Source organism: Dysidea avara, chromosome 3, assembly GCF_963678975.1.
Source record: "Dysidea avara chromosome 3, odDysAvar1.4, whole genome shotgun sequence".
NCBI classification, from domain to species: Eukaryota; Metazoa; Porifera; class Demospongiae; order Dictyoceratida; family Dysideidae; genus Dysidea; species Dysidea avara.
The window spans coordinates 7,840,478-7,852,997 of NC_089274.1; the positions used below are offsets into that span (position 1 = coordinate 7,840,478).

At 42.2% G+C, this 12,520-nt stretch overlaps 1 long non-coding RNA gene across 6 annotated transcripts; it reads left to right on the forward strand.

Moving 5' to 3' along the window:
* The first annotated feature begins 748 nt into the window (after window positions 1-748).
* Window positions 749-2,548, forward strand: LOC136249198 (uncharacterized). 6 transcript variants are annotated; one of them, XR_010698107.1, is made up of 10 exons: window positions 753-1,016; window positions 1,167-1,210; window positions 1,265-1,442; window positions 1,488-1,543; window positions 1,593-1,777; window positions 1,828-1,967; window positions 2,018-2,110; window positions 2,162-2,249; window positions 2,303-2,371; window positions 2,423-2,548. It is a non-coding gene; the product is annotated as an uncharacterized lncRNA (long non-coding RNA). The 6 variants fall into 6 exon arrangements; XR_010698110.1 differs by having other exon boundaries at window positions 749-1,016; window positions 1,167-1,442; window positions 1,817-1,967; XR_010698105.1 differs by having other exon boundaries at window positions 752-1,016; window positions 1,167-1,442.
* The last annotated feature ends 9,972 nt before the right edge of the window (window positions 2,549-12,520 follow it).

Sequence of the window (12,520 nt, forward strand, 5' to 3'; positions counted from 1 at the left end):
AGTCTTGCATTATACTAACTATCTTATACTTCAGTATCAACCCCGTCTTATATTATGGGAAACAGATTATACTTTAGTTTAATACACATTCTTTGTATGGCTTTGTTTACTTAACTAAATGTGATAACTTTTTAGAATCACCATCAGATCTCATTACTGTCTCATTTTTAGCTTCACCATCTCATGTGACTTAAGATTTTTCTACTGTACCAAACAAAGTCATGATGATTTTACAATAAGTAGCTACACTTCTGTTAATCACTATATCTAGCTAACTAGCTTCAGTTTGTTGTGATAATTTCATACACACACATTTTCATATGGCAAAGCATATAATACCAGAAAAAATAATTATTCAATCTAAGAGTCATACAAATCTAGATTTTCTTGCACAGTTAGTCTAGCACACCTGCAAAAGTTCGTAGTAATCAATGGCGGATCCAGGATGGGGCATTTGGGGCAAATGCCCCCCCCCCCTTCAAGAAATTGCATACAAGATCGAGATACTCTAATAGGGCAGTCAATTACTCTAATAAAGCAGTCACAATGTTCATGAGGCAGTGCAGCTTACTTATGAAGCTATAAATAGGATTTTATTTTACATAACAGACGTGATATAATATGTTTGGTAAAGGATAACTAGCTATTATTGTTGTGACCTTTTTTTTTTTTTTTTGCTCTTCAACTTTTTTCAGCAAGGTGCCCCCTCTCTTTCCAGACTCTGGATCCGCCCCTGGTAATGCCTGTTTAAACTTGAAGGGGTCAGTGGTGTGCGCATGCGTATTAGATGCAATTAAGTCGCCATCTTTGTCGCTATTGTTGTACAGCAGTTGTAAATGTGAGTGATATGACGGTGTATCTCGCGGAAAGAGTGTGCGCGATCGGCGCCATCGTCCAATGAGCCACGATGATAGTTATGGACCACAATTGTACATCCCTGCTGGCTGTAGTGGTGAAGTGGTGCGGCCAAGTGGACAATTCCTTCGATGGCAGCAATCAAAAACAGCTCTAGATGAGTAAGTATTAGACTAAAATGATAGCTTGTACGATAGGTTTAGCCGTATTATATTGTTTATTGTGTATTGTATGACAATGGCCTGCAAATGCCGGATTCAACTTTGGTGTTGCTGTGTACGTATTACATGTTTTATATCCTGTTATCTCAGCTTATGGCGGATGACGAGTGGACACAGTTCATCAGCCATCAATGGTAAGAGTATGCATGGTCCGCTGTTATGATTTTGAATATTATATAACTCTTCAGAGGTACAATTTCTTGTCAGACCTCTTAGTTCTACAGGATGTCAGTGTACAACATCTGCAGTGTTAGTTTCCTTCAATGGCAGCTGCTTCCTTTAAAGAATCTGGTAGCGACTATATGTGGACAGTTTTGTTCTTTTTTCATGGAGTTGTTCGACCTCATCTTCTAATTACTTACAGCTGTAAGTGCATTAAGCCTGATTGTGTTTTTATTCATTTTCTTTTAGGAATTATAGACTTTGTCTCAGTTCTAGGAGATTCTTCTTATTGCTAACATCTGTAAGTAAGTACACTGAGAGTGTCCAGTATACAATTTATATTTACCCGTTTAGGTTTGTGGAAACTGGTCTCATTTCTTCTGGGAACCGGTCTCATTTCTTCATGTTTTTCACTAGTTTTTATCAACAGCTGACGGCTGCTACCTTGTCTGGCACTGTAAATGAGTTGAGTGCTTTCAAGAACCTGTTCCGTCTTGTTTGTCCTTATTTCACTGACCATGCTCGTATTGCAAACAAAAGTAAGTTCACTGAGAGTATGCAAATTATATTATATTTAGTCTTGTTTCAGTTGTACTTAGTGATTACAAGATTCTTGGACTTGGTTATCAGTGTATCAGATGCTTCTTGTGAGCTTACGTAACACGTTAGCCCAACAAGTCACATACTAAGTGGCTGTTTTATGTCTGGTTAGACTCACTGATAACACCTGTAAGTACACCAAATAATCCAGAATATGAATTATGTTTGCCTCCATTTAGGGTTGTGAGACCTGGTCTTATCAGACTTGTCTTAGTTGTACATGGATTGTCGGTCTCAGACTTGGTTTCAGTTTTAAAAGATTGTTACAAACTGTAAGTACAATGATTGTTCAGTATACGCATTATATTTACCATCTTTAATAGAGTTGTGGGACCTAGCCGCCGTTCTATGTGGTAATACTAGGTTTCCAGGCAAGGTCTCGGTTTTATGAGATTCATATTGTTACAAACTGTAAGTCCAACGATTGTCCAGAATACACATTATATTTATTATCTTTGTATTAGAGCTGTGGGACAGTTCTACCAGACGACTAACAGATTGTCACAGAGTTCTACATAGTGATGATAATACAGGTAATTTGTAATGGAACTTGTGAATTGTATTTACTGTCGTACCTGCTGCAGTTGGATAAAGACTGATAAATGACAAAATTGATTTGATACTGTCATGGCCAAGGAGACATTGATTTACTAGCTGTACCTATTGTGGTTTTAACATATTTTACAGAATTAAATTCATTACAAATATAATTATAGAAAATATTTAATTAAGGTTATGGAAAGTAAAAAAGTACAGTAGTATAGTAGCCAATATATGGTTGAAATAGGTTTAGTATAGTCTGATAATACACCGCACTATACTAGTGATTTAATCTCTAATATATGACTGTCTTAAATGTATTCAATAAGCTTGTTATAGTAAAGTCCTAATCTATTAATATATGCTGTACTATTTCATTCCAGTACTAACATAATAAGATTGTTATAGACCTTATTATTCTGGGCTTTTTTCACAGTGTAATATTATTACTTTTGTGGTAACTAAGTAATATAACGAAATATGCTATAAAAACAGGTAATATAATTCAAGTTATTTTACTTACAAATGTAACGCGTTACCTAAGTATTAGCACATTTGTCGAATCACGTTTTTGTGGTTGTCGATGTTGGTGGCATCAACATTTATATTTTGGCAGGTGGTCAGGTTGTTTCATCACGTGATCCGGTGTCACGTGATCCCTCTCAGCGCAGGTCGGTGACAGGCGCGTAGCTGCTTTTCGAGCCTTTGTTGTAATCTGTATGACTCGATGTTGGATTTTTGGCCCCTGCAGCTAACTCGAGCCTATCTGGGCGAGAATTCCATAGCCCAAAGAAAGCCCATAATGGGGTAGTACGGGTTATAACTAAATGGCTAGTTGAAGTGTTGTTTGAGCTTAGTTTTCTTGATGCCCAGATGAGGTCTTGTCACCTTTGATAGGCGCTGTTAAGTGTTAGCACGTGTGTCTACCTATTCGTGGTTGACCTGGCCACCTCGATGCAAACCATGCCAGCAGCACCGTTAGGAGTTGCAATTAGGTAATGGTTGTTGATACTGACCAGCATAGAAAGGCCAGATGTTTCTGCCACCTTTATTGCAATTGATATGGTCTGATGCCACCTCCTCTGTAATTGATATAGTCGGATGCTAACAGTATAGACTGTATGATGTTACTGGTCTAGCTGTCTTGTTCACTGCAGCTGATCATGGTGTAGTCTGGTGATGACATAGCTGAGGTAGGGTTGCTGTGCTGATGTTTCTGCCACCTCGTTGTGACCTGGTCCCGTGCTAACGATATAGCTGATATGTGGCTGTAGTTACAGTGCATGGTAATAATGTATAGCTGTCCCAATTTTTTGCCACCGATGTAGACGGACGTTGACTGTGTAGTGTTGCTGATGTAGCAGTCACCTCAACCGCAGCTGATGCCTGCAATATAGCTGCCATGTAGATGTGTGATGACAGGTCACATTTGTGATTGATAATTGGGTAGCTGATGTGTGACTGTACTGTGATATCCACGTTAATTTTACTGGGATTGATGCACCCAGGTACTAATGTCGTAGCAAACATGACTGAAGAGCACTACCAGCACTGTCACATTTATTGCAGTCAGCTGCAGGTGTTACCAGCATTGCTGAAGTGTGAGTGTACCGGCTGAGTTACCAAAGTAGCTGTCATATATTTATTGCAATTGATGCAATCAGACACACGTAGTAGATGTGTGATTGCAATGTAGTTGTCCCATTTAATGCGGCAGGTGCTGCCGATCGACATTGCTGATGTGTGACTATGAGCTCCCAACTTGCATGTCTGTGGTTGATGCAGTCAGGTGCTACTCATCTTACAAGTGCTACTGATGTAGCTCATGTTACAAGTACTACCAAGGTAGTTTATGACCATGTTTGTGTGTAGCTCATATTTGCGTGCTACTGACGTAACTCATGTTACAACTTACAAGTACTACTGAGGTAGCTCATGTGTAGATAGTTCATGTTTGAGTGCTACCAGTGTAGCCCTTGTTTGAGCGCTGATGTAGCCCCCGTTTACCAATGTCGCTCATGTTTGAGTGCTACTCAGATAGCTCGTGTGTGAGTGCTATTGACATCACTCATAATTGAGTGCTGCCAACTTCCATCATCTGAGTGCTACCGACATAGCTCATGTATGGGAGCTACCAACGTAGCTCATATCTGGGTAATACCAATGTAGCTCATGTTTGAGTGCAACTGACGTAGCTCGTGTTTGAATGCTACTGATGTAGCCCGTGTTTGAGTGCTACGGACATAGCTTGTGTTTGAATACTGCCAACGTAGCTCAAATCTGAGTGCTACTGATGTAGCTCATGTTTGAGTGCTACTGATGTAGCACATGTGAGTGCTACCAACATAGCTCACATTGTGAGATGTAGCTCATGTTTGAGTATCAACTTACCAACATAGCTCATGTCTGGCTACTACTGATGTAGCTCATGTCTGAGTGTTACTGACATATTGAGTGCTACCGACATAGCTCGGGTTTGAGTACTACTGGCATAGCTCATGTGAGTGCTACCGACGTAGCTCATGTGTGAGTGCTACCGACATAGCTCATATTTAAATGATGCTGGCGTAGCTGATTTTATTATTTTTTAATTTTTTAGTGCTACCGACGTAGCTCATGTTTGAATACTACCGATATAGCTCATGTGAGTGCTACTGACGCTGCTCATGTGTAAGTGCTTCTGGTGTAGCTGATGTTTGAGCGCTGCTGACGTAGCTCATGTTTGAGTGCTACTGACATAGCTCATGTGTGAGTACTACCAACATAGCTCGCATTGTGATATGTAGCTCGTGTACGAGTACCAACTTACCTCATTTCAGTACTACCAACATAGCTCATGTTTGAGTGCTACTGACGTAGCTTGTGTTTGAGTGCTACCGGCATAGCTCATTTTGAGTTCTACCGACATAGCTCCTGTGTGAGTGCTACCGATGTAGCTCACATTGTGATGTGTAGTTCCTGTTTGAGTCCAAACTTACCTCATTTTAGTACCACCCGCATAGCTCATGTTTGGCTACTACCGATTTATCTCATGTCTGAGTGTTACTGACAGCTTGTATCTGGGTGTTACTGACCTATTGAGTGCTACTGATGTAGCTCAGGTTTGAGTACTACTGACATAGCTTGTGTGAGTGCTACCGACATACGTAGCCCATGTGTGAGTGCTACCGACGTAGCTTATGTTTGAGTGCTAATGGCGTAGCTGATGTTTGAGTGCTACCGACGTAGCTCATGTTTGAGTGCTACCAACGTAGCACATGTGTGAGTGCTACCAACGTAGCTAACCTTGTGATATGTGGCTCATGTCTGAGTACTAACTTACCTCATTTCAGCCAACATATATAGCTCATGTTTGAGTGCTACTGACATAGCTTATGTTGACATAGATCCTGTGTGAGTGCTACCAACGTAGCTCGCATTGTGATATATAACTCATGTTTGAGTACCAACTTACCTTGTTTCAGTACTACCAGCATAGCTGATGTCTGGCTACTACTGATGTAGTTTATGACTGAGTGTTACTGACAGCTCATGTCTGGGTATTACTGACATATTGAGTGCTACAGATGTAGCTCAGGTTTGTGTACTAGTGAATGTGGGTGCTACTGACGTAGCTCATGTGTGAGTGCTACCGATGCAGCTCGTGTTTGAGTGCTACCAACGTAGCTCTTGTTTGAGTGGTACCAGTGCGTATATCTCATTCACTCAAGATATTGCACAGTTAGGTGTGTGAATTTCGTAGTTGTAACATGGGCACGAATGATCTTCCAGGCACGAGTGATCTGCCAGAAATGTATACCCAAGTCCTCGGTGCAAGAGTGCTACTGATGTAGCTCATGTCTGAGTGCTACCAGTGTAGCTCATCACATTGTGACATGCAGCCCATGTCTGAGTACCAACTTACCTCATCTCAGCACTACCAACGCAGCTCATGTTTGAGTACTACTGACACAGCTCATGCTTGAGTACTACTGACATAGTTCATGTGAGTGCTACTGATGTAGCTGATGTGTGAGTGCCACCAATGTAGCTCATGTTTGAATGCCACCAATGCAGCTCGTGCGACCAGCATAGTCTGCACCGCAAGATGCAGCTCATGTTAAGTACCATTTGAGTGTTGCCAACATAGCTCCCGTTGTGATATGTAGCTTACGTTTGAGCACCAACTTGCCTCCTTTCATCAGTATTACCAACATAGCTCGTGTCCGGCTACCACTGATGTAGCTCATGTCTGAGCGTTACTGATGTATTGAGAGCTACCGGCATAGCTCAGGTGTGAGTACTACTGGCATAGCTCATGTGTGAGTCCTACTGACGTAGCTCATGTTTGACTGCTACCAGCCTAACTGATGTGTGATGAGTGCTACCAACGTAGCTCATGTTTGAGTGGTACTAACATAGCTCATGTTTGAGTGCTACGAGGTAGCTCATGTTTGAGTGCTACCAATGTAACTCATGTGTGAGTGCTACCAACGTAGCTCACATTGTAATATGTAACTCATGTTCAAGTACCGACTTACCTCATTTCAGTAGTACCAACGTAGCTCATGTTTGAGTACTACTGACACGGCTCATGTTTGAGTACTACTGACATAGCTCATGTGAGTGCTACCGACGTAGCTCATGTGTGGGTGCTACTGACGTGGCTCATGTTTGAGTGCCACCGATGTAACTCACATTGTGATATATAGCTCATGTCTGAGTACCAACTTACCTCGTTTCAGTACTACCAACATAGTTCATGTTAGAGTACTACTGACACATGTTTGAGTAATACCAACTGAGTGATACCGATGTAGCTCATGTATGAGTGCTACTGATGTAGCTCATGTTTGAGTGCTACCAACGTAGCTCACATTGTGATATATAACTCATGTTTGAGTACCAACTTACCTCATTTCGGTACTACCACCATAGCTCATATTGGCTACTACTGATGTAGCTCATGACTGAGTGTTGCTGACAGCTCATGTCTGGGTGTTACTGGCAGATTGAGTGCTACCGATGTAGCTCAACTACTGACATAGCTCATGTGAGTGCTACCGACGTAGCTCATGTGCGTGCTACCGAAGTAGCTCATGTATGAGTGCTACCGATGTAGCTCATGTTTGAGTGCTACCGACGTAGCTAATGTTTGAGTGCTCCAGGCATAGCACATGTTTGAGTGCTACCAACGTAGCTCATGTTTGAGTGCTACTGATGTAGCTCGTGTTTGAGTGCTACCGACGTAGCTCATGTTTGAGTGCTACCGACGTAGCTCATGTTTGAGTGCTCCAGGCATAGCACATGTTTGAGTGCTACCAACGTAGCTCATGTTTGAGTGCTACTGATGTAGCTCGTGTTTGAGTGCTACCGACGTAGCTCATGTTTGAGTGCTACCGACGTAGCTCATGTTTGAGTGCTCCAGGCATAGCTAATGTTTGAGTGCTACCGACGTAGCTCATGAGTGCTACCAACGTAGCTCATGTGTGTGCTACTGATGTAGCTCATGTTTGAGTGCTACCGACATAGCTCATGTCTGAGTGCTCCAGGCATAGCTCATGTTTGAGTGCTACCGACGTAGCTCATGTTTGAGTACTATCGGCGTAACTGATGCATAAGTGCTACCGACGTAGCTCACATTGTGAGATGTAGCCGATGTTTAAGTACCAACTTACCCCATTTGAGTGTTTCCAATATTGCTCACATTGTGATATGTATTGATACAGCTTATGCATGAGATGTAGCTCATGTGTGAGTGCTACCAACGTAGCTCATGTCTGTGAATGCTACCACCGACATAGCTCATGTCAGTGAGTACTACCGGCATAGATCGTGTCTGTAAGTGCCACTGACGTAGCTCATGTTTGAGTGCTACCGATGTAGCTAATGTTTGAGTACTATCGGTGTAATTGATGCGTGAGTGCTACCGACGTAGCTCACATTGTGAGACGTAGCCCATGTTTAAGTACCAACTTTCTCCATTTGAGTGTTTCCAACATTGCTCACATTGTGATATGTAGTGATACAGCTCATGTGTGAGTGCTACCAACGTAGCTCATGTCTGTGAGTGCTACCACTGATGTAGCTCATGTCTGTGAGTGCTACCACTGATGTAGCTCATGTCTGAGTGCTACCGACGTAGCTGTGTGAGTGCTACCGATGTAGCTCACATTGTGAGATGTGGCTCATGTTTAAATACCAACTTACCCCATTTGAGTGTTTCCAACATTGCTCACATCGTGATATGTAGTGATACAGCTTATGCATGAGATGTAACTCATGTGTGAGTGCTACCAACGTAGCTCATGTCTGTGAGTGCTACCACCAACGTAGCTCGTGTCTGTAAGTGCTACCGACATAGCTGATGCCTGTGAGTGCTACCAACATAGCTCACGTCTGTGACTGCTACCAATGTAGCTCGTATCTGTGAGTGCTACCGACGTAGCTCATGTCTGTGAGTGCTACCAACGTAGTTGATGCGTGAGTGCTACCGATGTAGCTCACATTGTGAGATGTAGCCCATGTTTAAGTACCAACTTATCCCATTTGAGTGTTTCCAACATTGCTCACATCGTGATATGTAGTGATACAGTTTATGCATGAGATGTAGCTCATGTGTGAGTGCTACCATAGATATTAGAGTACATATCTATGGTGCTACCACCAACGTAGCTCATGTCTGTAAGTGCTACCGACGTAGCTGATGTCTGAGTGCTACCGATGTAGCTCATGTCGTGAGTGCTACCGACGTAGCTCATGTCTGTGAGTGCTACCGACGTAGCTCATGTCTGTGAGTGCTACCGACGTAGCTCATGTCTGCGAGTGCTACCGACGTAGCTCATGTCTGTGAGTAGTCTGGTGACAGCCGCATTCAGTACCTGTGCAGATGGAATGCAATTAAATTTGAAAATACGCGCGAAACACTTGGACAATTTCCGGTAACACAGCGCGACAGCTACTGTACTTGAATGACGTCTATTTCCTCTACAAACCCTTACATTTGTACTGGTTGTAGAAAAGACATAAGAAGCTTGCCATAATCAGTGGCCAAATCGGAATAACGTCATAGAATGTTGTTAATTGGTCACTAAGCGATCTGATTGGACGCACCAGTTTTCCGTAAGGCTGGCACAGGTACTGAATGCGGCTGTCACCAGACCCTCGCGTTACGCGCGCGGGTCGGCTACGCCAGACTATCTGTGAGTGCTACCGACGTAGCTCATGTCTGTGAGTGCTACCGACGTAGCTCATGTCTGTGAGTGCTACCGACGTAGCTCATGTCTGTGAGTGCTACCGACGTAGCTCATGTCTGTGAGTGCTACCGACGTAGCTCGTGTCTGTGAGTGCTACTGATGTAGCTGCCAATCCACCTGTCCCTCACTGAACCAAGCCTAGCTAACATCCCCTTTATTTTATTCCCCTCCTAAGGGCTAAAAACACAAGAAATGTGGAATCCAATTAAATTTGTGGTCAGCTCATGCCTAAATTCCTTTAGAAGAAAATTCCAACAACCTTACCCTAACAGGCCAGGTACCCTCTACACCTATCCCCAGGATTTACTACATTTCACTCCCTTCCTGTGTGAAGGTCGGGAGGAGGCACGGTATTAAACCGGTAATTGGTTTGTGGGGACTTCCGGTGGTAGGTGACAGCTCACCCGGCGAGACGATACTGGGGGATCGATCGAAAGAATCAGTTGTTGATCTGTTTGTGTATCAGTGCCACCACGGCCAGAGCACTATCGATCAACTAGTGAAACTTGCTTGAACATCTTTATGGTCACAATCTGACGGCTGTCGCAGTGGTTCAAGGGGAGACAAAAACCTACTGTAGGATATCGTTCCGCTTCAGTGAGGTAGAAATGCCATTGTTCTCCGTCTCACACTTTTACGCACGACAAGTTGAAGTTCGATCACACGAGTCAACAAATGGCGCATTCTGCATCACGTGCGTGATTGGCTGAAGGCGTGCGTGATTGGCTGAAGGCGTGCGTGATTCTTTGTGTGCTAACCACGGTTAAGCTATTAACCTTCATATATGTAGTTACTGTAACGAGTCTAATATTACGTAATATTATTACTACAAGTAACGAAGTTACTAATCTCGTTAGTGATCCACTGAGTAACGCCTAGCCACAATGAAGTAATGAAGCCTACTGAATGAAGCTTATTCACCAGCTTCTTACTTATAACTAATATTTGCACATTATCCGACAACGTAGTCTCGTGCCCAGACCCCACCCACTGCGTTGAATAGGGTCTGGTGACATTCGCAGGAGTTTTGGGCCCTACGCCATTTTTCATTTCTGACCAATCGGACGCCTTGATTCAGGTACAACGCGATTTGATAGGCTGGAACTAGGAATTTGGCCGACTACAGCTATGGATACAAATGCGTAAACAATATGGCGTAGGCCCCAAAACTCCTGCGAATGTCACCAGACCGACGAAATCTACAGCATTGTCCTAGCCATCTACGTGAGCTAGCATATAAACAATTTGTCTTGCCTATTTTAGAGTATTGTTCCCCAATATGGGATCCATATCACCAAACTAACATAAATCAAGTAGAGATGGTCCAACATAGAGCTGCTCGTTTTGTCACAGGTCAACCATGGAGACGAAATAATAGAGACAGCATCACTAACATCCTTGAAAACTTGCAATGGCCTACACTACAAGAACGTCGCAAATCAGCTAGACTAGTTTTACTATATAAAGTACTACATGATTTATTAATTATACCAAACTGTTATCTCCCATTTAAATCTACTGTATTACGGACCCGACACTCACACAACTTTAAACTAGTACCTTACCAACCAAGAATTGATGTATATAAATATTCCTTCCTCCCAAGAACTGTACCAGAATGGAATAGATTAGATGCTGAGATTATTGAGACTGACTGTGTTGAAGAATTTAAGCAAAAATTAGCCCCTTTTATGTATATGGTTAAGTAACTTATCGTAATTGTATATATTTTTATAGTTTATTATTGTAATTGTACATACGTATATAATTAAGTAACTTGTCGTAATTGTACATACTTATATAGTTAAGTAACTAATTGAAATTGTACACATGTAATTGCACATCAGCATTATACCCCTGGAGGGTCCTGCTGATTAACATTAAATAATAATAATAATAGACCCTATTTAACGCAGTGGGTGGGGTCTGGGCACGAGACTACCGACAACGCAATATTGTCACGTGATAAGGTGGTAGTTTCACATGTGACAGCTTAAGGCTGTGGACACAAAGTAATATAATATGTAATATTATTATAGTTACTTTATTTTATGGGTAATATGTAACTGTAACTAAATAGTTCAGTTGCAAGTAATATGTAACTAGTTACAGTGGAGCCTGTCTATAAAGTAGACTATAATGGTCACCTTGGGACCAGATATATCTGGCCTTTATATACAGGTGGCTGTTATAGAGAAAACCTGTATAAGGTGGTCAGCAGCATTTTAGTGGCTATGGCCGTTATAAATGAGCGATTACTATTAAGAGGCTCGCGCCAACCGCAATGCAGTAATATTTTTAGTACAGAAAGGACAAGGTGAGCTTGTTATGAATGTTGGTTGTAGCTATTGAATACGTTTAAGCAATGAAGCCTAATAGATTATATAGTATTCATTGAACGGCAGGAAGTGTGATAATTGTGCATTAATTGAAACGGTGCCGTGGTGCTAGACAGTTGGCTCGAGTTGGCTCAACAAGCCACCATAAAAGGTAGCGACCGCTATATGAAGGAGAAAGTTATGTATACAGTGATTCATAGTCGAATTCTTGGTTGGCCGTTATACGCGTTAGACAGGTGACCGCTGAATGCAGACAACAATGCATACATTTGTAGGGAAAATATTTGGGACCTCGTGTCCATGGCCGTTATGCAGAGGTGACCGCTTAATCCAGGTGACCGCTTAATCCAGGTGACCGCTTAATCCAGGTGACCGTAACACAGGTTCCACTGTACTTGTAAAAAGTAACTTGCCCAACACTGTCTATATCAAAGTATACATACTTATCATGATGATAACTATACTGTGTATATTACCATAGATAATAAATGATATTACATGGAAGCATCACACAATTAATGATAGCTAACAAGGCAGACAACATCACCATTCAATCTGCAGCCCACAA